The sequence below is a fragment of the Nycticebus coucang genome, chromosome X (assembly GCF_027406575.1).
Source record: "Nycticebus coucang isolate mNycCou1 chromosome X, mNycCou1.pri, whole genome shotgun sequence".
Taxonomy (NCBI): Eukaryota; Metazoa; Chordata; class Mammalia; order Primates; family Lorisidae; genus Nycticebus; species Nycticebus coucang.
The window spans coordinates 147,640,769-147,650,940 of record NC_069804.1 but is presented as its reverse complement, the minus strand read 5'-3'; positions in this window follow the sequence as shown (position 1 = coordinate 147,650,940).

The window sequence follows — 10,172 nt, the reverse complement described above, 5'->3', positions numbered from 1 at the left end:
ATTATTTATTTGAAAAACTACTGTTAGACCGTTACTTCACAAATACAATAAAATCAATTCCCTAAGAATTAAAGATATATATAAAAAATCAATTCCCTAAGGATTAATACAATATATATATATGCACACACACACACATATATATATATATTCCTTGATATATGATGTTTCGACTTCCATGATTTTTCAACTTTAGGATTTTTTTTTCTTCTGTTCAATAAGTTTTTTTTTTCCTTCTTTTGATTAAAATTTAAAGGTGGCACCTGTGGCTCAGAGGAGTAGGGCGTTGGCCCTATATGCCGGAGGTGACAGGTTCAAACTCAGCCCTGGCCAAAAAAAAAAAAAAAAAAAACTGCAAAAAACAAAAAAATTTAATGGAAGGGACAATTTTTCATTCGTTGTTTGCTAAATCAAACATAAATGAATAGTCAGGTAGGTTGAATGATACATTTGACTTAATAGCTAAATAAAATTTTCTCAAAATTCTTGCAACATGTTTTTGAGTTAACTACAGAGATATAACAATAATTTATCTTAAGGAACAAATTGACATTTAATTAACTAACACTCTTTTCATGTAAATTAAATACTTATCTGAGGGACCTAATTGGAAGTGTTTCTCTGGTTATATATATATTATATATATAGTATCTCTACATAGAAAACTTCTAATTATTATTGAAAATATAAAAAGATACATGTCTGTATATATGACAAAATTCTTAATAATGTTTTGTTTTTGTTTTTACTTGTTTAGATATTCCTTCTGTTATAACTTGGGTTATTATTATCTTTCTAGGGTTATCAGTATACCACATAGCAAATTCAGTTTGTTCTGGGGTTTCAGAAGGATTGTAGCAAACAGCTGGCCCACTGAGGGGCACACATATCTGATATTGGGTATAATAACACCCAATATCAGATATGTGTGCCCCTTCCTTTACTCCATAGTAAGAGTAAACTAATAACACAATTTTGACAGTTTGTCTAGTTTGGGTTACCTTTTGGATACATTTTTTATAACCTTCGTCTTGTCTTAAACCTAAGATTAAAGAAGGAAGGTGAAAAAGTCCGAAGCAAAGAATCAGTAATCAGTCCCACGCTGCTGCTGCTCATGCTCAAGCTTCTGCCATGTGTAGACCAGTCAGCTCCTGGCATGTGACTGGTGCAATGCTATAGTCTGTTTTTTTCAGGATAAGACAGTAGGGATGTTCTGGGTATGGTTGGACTGTCCACTCCTCATTGCTAGCTGGTTTCACACGTGAGTAATGTATCCAGGCAGGGATGCCATTCACCTTCACTGCTGTTGGTGTGGACAAGATCACCAAGTAGAAGCCTTTTCACCATGGTTTCAGAAGGCTCAGGCTCCAATCTTTAATCCACACTTTGTTAACTAGAAAGTGGGGATGGACCGGGGGTGATAAACTAACAGGATATCTATCATTCATTTTTCTTTCATTATTTTTCCCAGTGACCCATTACATGGTTAGTAAGTTACTAAATTTTGTTTCTTCCAGTTCTCTCAGTATCCCTGGTAAATTTCTTAAAATGGGAGGGGTCCTGTGATATAGTATTTTATAGGGTGAGTAACCTATTCTTTTTTCTTTTACTTTTTAGTTTTTTGAACCAGGTTACATTGATTGCATGTGTTAGGTAAAGTCTCTCTTATAATTGTGCCCTTCCCCCAAAAGATATGTCACACACCGTGACCCCCCTCCCCCTCCCTCCTTCCCTCTCTCTACTCTCCCCTTCCCCCACTCTGACCATGTACTAGGTCCTCAATTGCCGTTATATTAGAAATGAATACATAGGCTTCTTGCTTCTCCATTCTTGTGATGCTTTACTAAGAATAATGTGTTCCACATCCATCCAGGTTAATACAGAAGGATTTTATGAAAAGATACGCATTCAGTAGAAATCGTAATTTTACTTTTATTTATTTACTTTAGAGATAGTATCTCATTATGTCACCCAGGCTGAGGTACAGTGGCACAATCATGGTTCACTGTAGTCTTAAACTCCTGGGCTCAAGTAAACCCCCACCAAGCTGGGACTACAGGTGTGTAACAGCATACCTGACTTATTTATTTATTCATATATTTATTTGTTTGTTTGTTTGTTTGTTTATGGAGACTGTACTCTGAGTACCCATGCAATTATTCTGTTTTTCACTTTCAATACAATATTAAGTAAATTACAGGAGATATTCTTTACTTTATTATAAAATAGGCTTTGTGTTAGAAGATTTTACCTAACTATTGGCAAGTTTAAGTGTTCTGAGCTCATTTAAGATAGGTTAAAATAAGCTATGATGATATCTCAAAGTATTTTTGATTTGCATTTCTCTGATGATTAAAGATGATCTAACTCCAGTGAGATTAGCCTACATCACAAAATCCCAAGACCAGAGATGTTGGCGTGGATGTGGAGAAAAGGGAACACTTTTGCACCGCTGGTGGGAATGCAAATTAATACATTCCTTTTGAAAAGATATATGGAGAACACTTAGAGATCTAAAAATAGATCTGCCATTCAATCCTGTAATCCCTCTACTGGGCATGTACCCAGAAGACCAAAAATCACATCATAACAACGATATTTGTATCAGAATATTTATTGCAGCCCTATTCATAATTGCTAAGTCATGGAAAAAGCCCAAGTGCCCATCGATCCACGAATGGATTAATAAATTGTGGTATACGTACACCATGGAATATTGTGCAGCCTTAAAGAAAGATGGAGACTTTACCTCTTTCATGTTTACATGGATGGAGCTGGAACATATTCTTCTTAGTAAAGTGTCTCAAGAATGGAAGAAAAAGTACCCAATGTACTCACCCTTATTATGAAACTAATGTAGGACCTTCACATGAAAGCTATAACCCAGTTACAACCTAAGAATAGGGAGAAGGGAGAAAGGGAGGGGAGGGAGGGGGGAGGTAGGTGGAGGGAGGGGGATTAATGGGATTACACCTGCGGTGCATCTTACAAGGGTATATGTGAATCTTAGTAAATGTGGAATATAAAGGTCTTTGCAAAATAACTAAGAAAATGCCGGGAAAGCTATGTTAACTAGTGTGATGAAAATGTGTCAAACGGTCTATGAACCAAGTGTATGCTGCCAGATGATCATACTAATGTACACAGCTATGATTTAATAAAAATCAATCAATCAATAAATAAAAAATAAGCTATGATGTTTGGTGGGTTAGGTATATTAAATGTCATTATTGAGTTACGTACACATGTTTTTTCCACATACAGTGAGTTTATCAGGATGTAGCCCCATTGTATGTTGAGAAGCATCTACAGTAAGCTGTAGTAAGAAAAGCCAATAACATCTAGAAGAAAATACAGGTAAATTTGTGCCTGATGAGAAAGGATTTTGTAATCATATGAGAAAGCACAAAGGAAAAATCAATACATTTGATTAAATAGAAATTAAAAATTCTGACTGTCAAAAATCGTATCTGAAAATAGTATATGGCATTTTGTGTAGAAATAAAAATATTTTACCTGATCATTGATATTCATATTATATAGAACAACCATATATGTAAATCATAGAAAAATTTAAAGTCTAGTGGCATAATATGTAAGAAACCTGAAGAGATCATTACAAAAAATAGTTCTTTAACAAACATATTATAAAACATTCTTTCTGGCTAGTAATTATGAAAGCAATATTAAAACAAAAATCAAATAATTTTTAGTATACTTAAACTTGTGCAACTTCTGAGGATTTGTTTTGTGATATGTACATCAAATACCTCAAATAAGAGTACATCTTTTGACATAATAATTTCTCCTCTAAGACTATATCCTAAGATAATAGAGATGTGAACATGTATGTATGTACAAAAGCCTTACAGTAATAGAATGTGCTATGAAGTTGTGGAATGCAGTGAATCTTCAAAGCATGTTTTTAATGGTCATTTATTAAATGTAATGTGGAATATTAGTAATTTTACCTGATAAAAGTATAATGAAAGATATGCATGTTAGTTACACTTTTATAAAAATTGTAGTAATAAAAATGAAAGACAATACATCAACATGTAAACATTGGTCCTTTCTCTGTGGAATATTTGTGCATATTTAATTGATTCTTTGCATCTTTCAACATTTTTAAAACATGTTCTTTAAAAATCAGAATGGATAGGGAATCTTTCTCCCAATTTATATTTTTAATAGGCTTATCGAAAATCAAATGACAATAAGTGTCTGGGTTCACCTCTTGCTCTTCAATTCTGTTCCATACATCTACCTCTCTATTTTTGTGCCAGTACCATGCTGTTTTGATCACTATCAATTTATAGTATAGTCTGAAGTCTGGAAGCGTGATTCCTCCCGATTTGTTTTTATTTCTGAGTAATGTCCTGGCTATTCGAGGTTTTTTCTGTTTCCATATAAAATGAAGTACTAATTTTTTAGGTCTTTAAAATATGAGAGAGGTGCTTTATAGGGATTGTGTTAAATCTGTAAATTGCTTTAGGTACCCTGTTTCCCTGAAAATAAGACAGTGTCTTATTTTAAGGTGTGCTCCCAAAGATGCGCTAGGTCTTATTTTCAGAGGACGTCTTATCTTTCCTGTAAGTAGGTCTTATTTTCGGTGGATGTCTTATTTTCGGGGAAACAGGGTAGTATAGACATTTTAACAATGTTGATTCTTCCCAGCCATGAGCATGGTATATTTTTCCATTTGTTAACCTCTTCAGCTATTTCTTTTCTCAGAGTTTTATAGTTCTCTTTATAGAGATCTTTCATGTCCTTAGTTAGATACACTCCCAGATATTTCATCTTCTTTGGCACTGTTGTAAAAGGAATAGAATGATTGTTTTTTCCTCTTGACTATTGTTGGTATATATAAAGGCTACAGATTTATGAGTGTTAATTTTGTATCCTGAGACATTACTATATTGCTTGATCATTTCTAGGAGTTTTGTGGTTGATTCCCTGGGGTTTTGTTCCATTTGAAAGGAAGTTTGGAGAACACTCAGGGATCTAAGTGTAGACCTGCCATTTGATCCTGCAATTCCTCTTCTAGGTGTATACCCATTTGTGTAGATCACAAATGTCCTAATGTCCTAATGCTATACTTGGGTAAATGAGGTGAAAGATATGCTGATTAGTATGACATAAGCACTCCAATTTGTACAAATAATCAACTCACTGAAATGGACAAAAATTTATTCATGATCTATGTACAAAAGACTTAATAAAAAAATAAAGATCAGAATGGCAATCAGTTTCATATTTAAAAAGCATTTTGGTAAACATCTTTATATGTGAAACATTGTCTAATTCTGATTATTTTTAGGAGTTGCTTCTGAAAGCAGATTGGAATATGATATTAAAGGTATATCAGTTTTTTAAATTAGAAAATTAAAAGCAATTTAATATAGCAGAAAGGTATCATACTTATCATGCCCCATGAAAATGTTGGCAGATTTTAATGTTCATATCAATCTCTTAGTAACCTTGTTAAGATATAAATTCATACTCAGTAGTCTCAAGGAAGGCACAAAATTCTGCATTTCTGAAGCTTCACACTTGAGGCTGATGTGCAGGTGCCCAGATCACATTTGGAGTAGCAAGGTTTTAAGGGAGAATTAAAACCATATCCAGATGAGTCAAAATAGACTACAGAGGTGCCAAATTCTGAAATAATATAAAAATATACAGTTAATGCATAGGAATAGTGATTTCTGAAGTGTAAATAAAACATAAAAATTTTCATGTCAATTAAAATCTAGCTACTTCTTATAATAATTTGAATTACTCAAAAGCTAATTGGTATCATTTGGTTTGCACATGTATTTTAGATTTTAATTTAATATTATATTTAATTGAATAGGTTCTTTTCCATTTCTGAGTGATTCACCCTGTTTCATCCATAAAGACAGTTCTGCCATCACTCTGGCCATCATGGTTGGGCAATCAGTCTTTGTCAAAAAGTTTTGGTTTTTGCTGAATTCTTTATAATATCCAGGGAATTTTGAATCTCCTATATCATTCTGTGTGTAATAGGATTCTATCTTTGAATCATTTGCAAGTTTATAAACTAAAACTTCATGCAATCACTATTTACAATGAGAAAAGTTTGGCAAGGACAGAGGATAGTGTTTCAAGCACAAAGCCTGGTGTGAAGATCATGAGAACTATGAACAGTCACCAACACTAAGTTATACCAATTGTGGATTTACCCTTACCATGAAATAAAATTGCATGGATAAGGTTGACTAGTTTTGATCATTGAGCACCCATTTTTAATGGTTCTATTATCTCATCGGTCTTGTGGTAAACATAGGAGACCTTATTACAGAATATCAGGAACTTGGAATCTAGCTGTAGAGTAATGATCTATGTACAAGAACCATTCACAGGAGTTTGTCCTAAACCTGGGTGATCACCTAAGCCATGAAGACAAACTAGAAAATACAAATCCAGGGTTTCTATGTCTAATAATTATTGTTCAGTGTTTTTGGAGTGAGTGTAGCTATATTTTTTAAAGCTTCTTCAAGGACTTATAACCAACTAGGCTTGCAATCACTGAACTAGACAACTTAAGCAATCAAGTAAACTAGAAATAGAATGATGAAGAGAGACAAATGAACAAGAGTATAATCAGGATGGTGAGGTGGAATAGTCTAGGATGGTTTATTATTGCAAGCAAATCAGGAGGCACATTTGCCAAAGTAGTTGATTATTTATTTATTTACTTATTTATTTTGAGACATAGTCTCAACTATGTCACCCATGGTAGAGTGCCGTGGTGTCACAACTCACCTCAAACTCTTGGGCTTAAGAGATTCTCTTGCCTCAGCCTCCCGAGTAGCTGGGACTACAGGCACCCGCCACAGCACCCAGTTATTTTTTGGTTGCAGTTTTCATTATTGTTTAGCAGGCCCCGCGCTGAACTTGAACTCACCAACCCTGGTGTATATGGCCGGCTCCCACTCACTGAGCTACAGGTGACAAGCCATGATGATTTATTTATAATTTTCACTGTGTATTGTTACTTCTTACTTATACTCTTTCTCAAAAGGTGTTATGAGTTTCTCTAAAAATACACATATGTATATAAATTTATCTCTTTCTATATAGAAACATATTCCTAAATATTTCTTTAGACACATATACAGTATTTAATCACCAATAGTCATATGTTACATGATTTTTAGCCAAGGAAGATAAACAAAATTATAATGAAAGTTCAAAGCCATGAAAAGAAGGAGGAAGCAAATATTATCTTATAGCTAATAAAATTATTTATTTTCATTTATGTAACATTAATTCATTTAATAAATATTGTGGCCTACTAGGCACCAAGCCCCTAGTATTCTATACGCTTGGGATAAACTAATTGAAAAATCAGGCAAAGATCTCTGTCCTCATAATGCTCACATACTAGTGGGGGGAGACAAATATGAGTATGTTATTTACTATTTTAGAAGATGATTAAGTATCTGAAGTGTGTGGAAAGTAGTATTAAATAGGTTTGTCAGGGCAGGCTTCCTTTGGAAGGAGAGATTTGAGTAAAGATTTGTGGCTGGGGAGGGAGTAAACTAATGAGGTGCAGAGTGAGGAGAGAGGAATAGGAGATGGAATCAGAGAGGTAATGTGGATGTTATATTGCCTAAGGCCTTGTAGACCATAGTAAAGATGCTGGCTTTTATTCTAAATGAAATCAAGAGTCCTACTTCCAATACCTGGAAAACACTGATCTGATTTTGCTCGATATAATTTTGTCTTTCCTAGAATATTATATAGATGAAATCAAATATGTGTGATTTTGTGTCTGGTTTCTTGTATTTAAAATAGTGATTCTGAAATTCTTTTGTGTTATGTCTATCAGTCATCTCTTTTTATTGCTAAATAGGTCTCATTTTTTTACGTAAAAGGAGATTTTTTAATTTTTTTATATACATTGTTTTTTATTATTTTAGTTTTTATTAAATCTTAAACACATAGATCATGTATACATTAATCATTTATGGGGTACAATGTGCTGATTTTATATAGAATTAGGAGCGTTTACATCACACTGGTTAATATATACCTCATTTTGTTTACTTACTTATTAAGACATTTATACTCTATACTTAATAGATCCACCATGTACCCTTCCTTTATGCATCATAGGTGTGATCCCACCATTCACCCACTCTCGATCTGACCTCTGCCCTCCCCTTCCATCCCCCCCAAATAGTTCTCATTATGTAACTATATTACAGTTCATTTAGCTATTCTCAGGTTGAACATTTGGATTCTTTTCAGTTTTGGGCTATTATGAATACAGTTGTTATAAAAATTTGTGTAAAGTGTTTTTTTTATTAAATCATAGCTGTGTACATAGATATGATCATGGGGCATCATACACTAGCTTCATAGACCGTTTGACATATTTTCATCACAATGGTTAACATAGCCTTCCTGGCACTTTCCTAGTTATTGTGCCAAGACATTTACATTCCACATCTACTAAGTTTCACATATACCCCTGTAAGATGCACGGCAGGTGTAATCCCACCAATCCCCTTCCCTCTACCCACCTCCCTCCTCCCTTCCCTCCCTTTCCCCTTCCCCCTATTCTTAGGTTGTAACTGGGTTATAGCTTTTATGTGAAAGCCCTAAATTAGTTTCATAGTAGGGCTGAGTACATTGGGTACTTTTTCTTCCATTCTTGAGATACTTGTGTAAAGTTCTTAATATGGATATATGTTTTCATTTCTCCTGGGTAAATTACTAATATTGAAGTGGTTGGGTCATATGATAAGTACATGTTTAATTTTAGAAGAAAGTATTAAAATCAGTTCTAAAATGTCTGCATAATTTGCATTTTGACCACCAAGGTATAAAGTTGTATTTGCTCTTTTTCCTTGTATGTGCAGTTTAAAAAAAATCTAGTCTAGTTATGCATGTATTAGTAGCTCATTGTGGTTTTAATTTACTTTTTCCTAATAGCTAATGGTATTTATATTTTCATATGTTCATTTTCCATCTGTATCACATCTTTGGTTAAGTGTTTGTTCAAATATTTGCCCTTTATAGATTTTGTTTTCTTACTATTACAGTATTGAGTTATAGTGTTGTTTATATTTTATGTACAAGTATTTTACCAGATATGTATTTGGCAAGTATTTCCTCCTTGCATGTGGCTTACTTTTTCATTTCTTTAAAATTGTCTTTTAAAGAACTGTAGTTTTCAATTTTTATGATGTCTATTTATCAATTTTTTTTCCATTCTTGGTTTGTATTCTTGTGTATTATTTATGATATCTTTGGACAGCCCAAAGTCAGAAATATTTTTTCCTTAGTTTTGCTCTTAGAAGTTTTATAGTTTCATGTTTTATATTTAGGTTATGATATATATTTAGTTATTTTTTTGCATATGATATGATGTATGGTTCAAAGTTCATTTTTACATGGAGATGCATAAATTGTGTAACAACAGTTTTCAAAAGACCATACCATCCTGTCTCCAGTGAATTACTGACAGCTTTTTAAAAAATCAATTGAACATACATATATGTGTATGGGTCTGTTTCTGGATTCTCTATTCGGTTCCACAGATATATGTCTATTCTTATATCAATGTGATAAGACATAATTTTAGGCTTGTAAGGTCTTAAAATAAAATAGTAAAAGATCTTGAATTTTCTTCTTTTTAAAAGTTGTTTGGGATATTTCAGGTTCTTTGATATTGAATGTAAAATTTATACTTTGGCTGTTTTATTTTTATAATCTACCAGAATTCTATTAAGAATGCTTTGATTTTATAGATCCATTTTAGAAGAGTTTAGATCTTAATATATTGTTTTATAATCTATCATCACTGTATCTCTCTCTACGTAAGCAGACCTTTCTAAATGTTTCACAGAAATGTTTTATTCTTTTTAACATATAAACATTGCACTTCTTTTGTTGTTTTGTTTTAATATTTTGATGCCACTACAAGTGGTGATTTCTTCCTCTAAATTATTTTCAGTTGTTTGTTGATGGTATATAGAATATCAATTGATTTTTATATATTGACCTTACATCCTGTGAAGTTTAAAAACTCATTTCTGAAGTATAATAGATTATTTTTGTAACATTTCTTGGGATTTTCTAAATAGGCAATCATGTCATCTGAGAACAAAAAGTTTAATTTCTTCTTTTCCAATCTC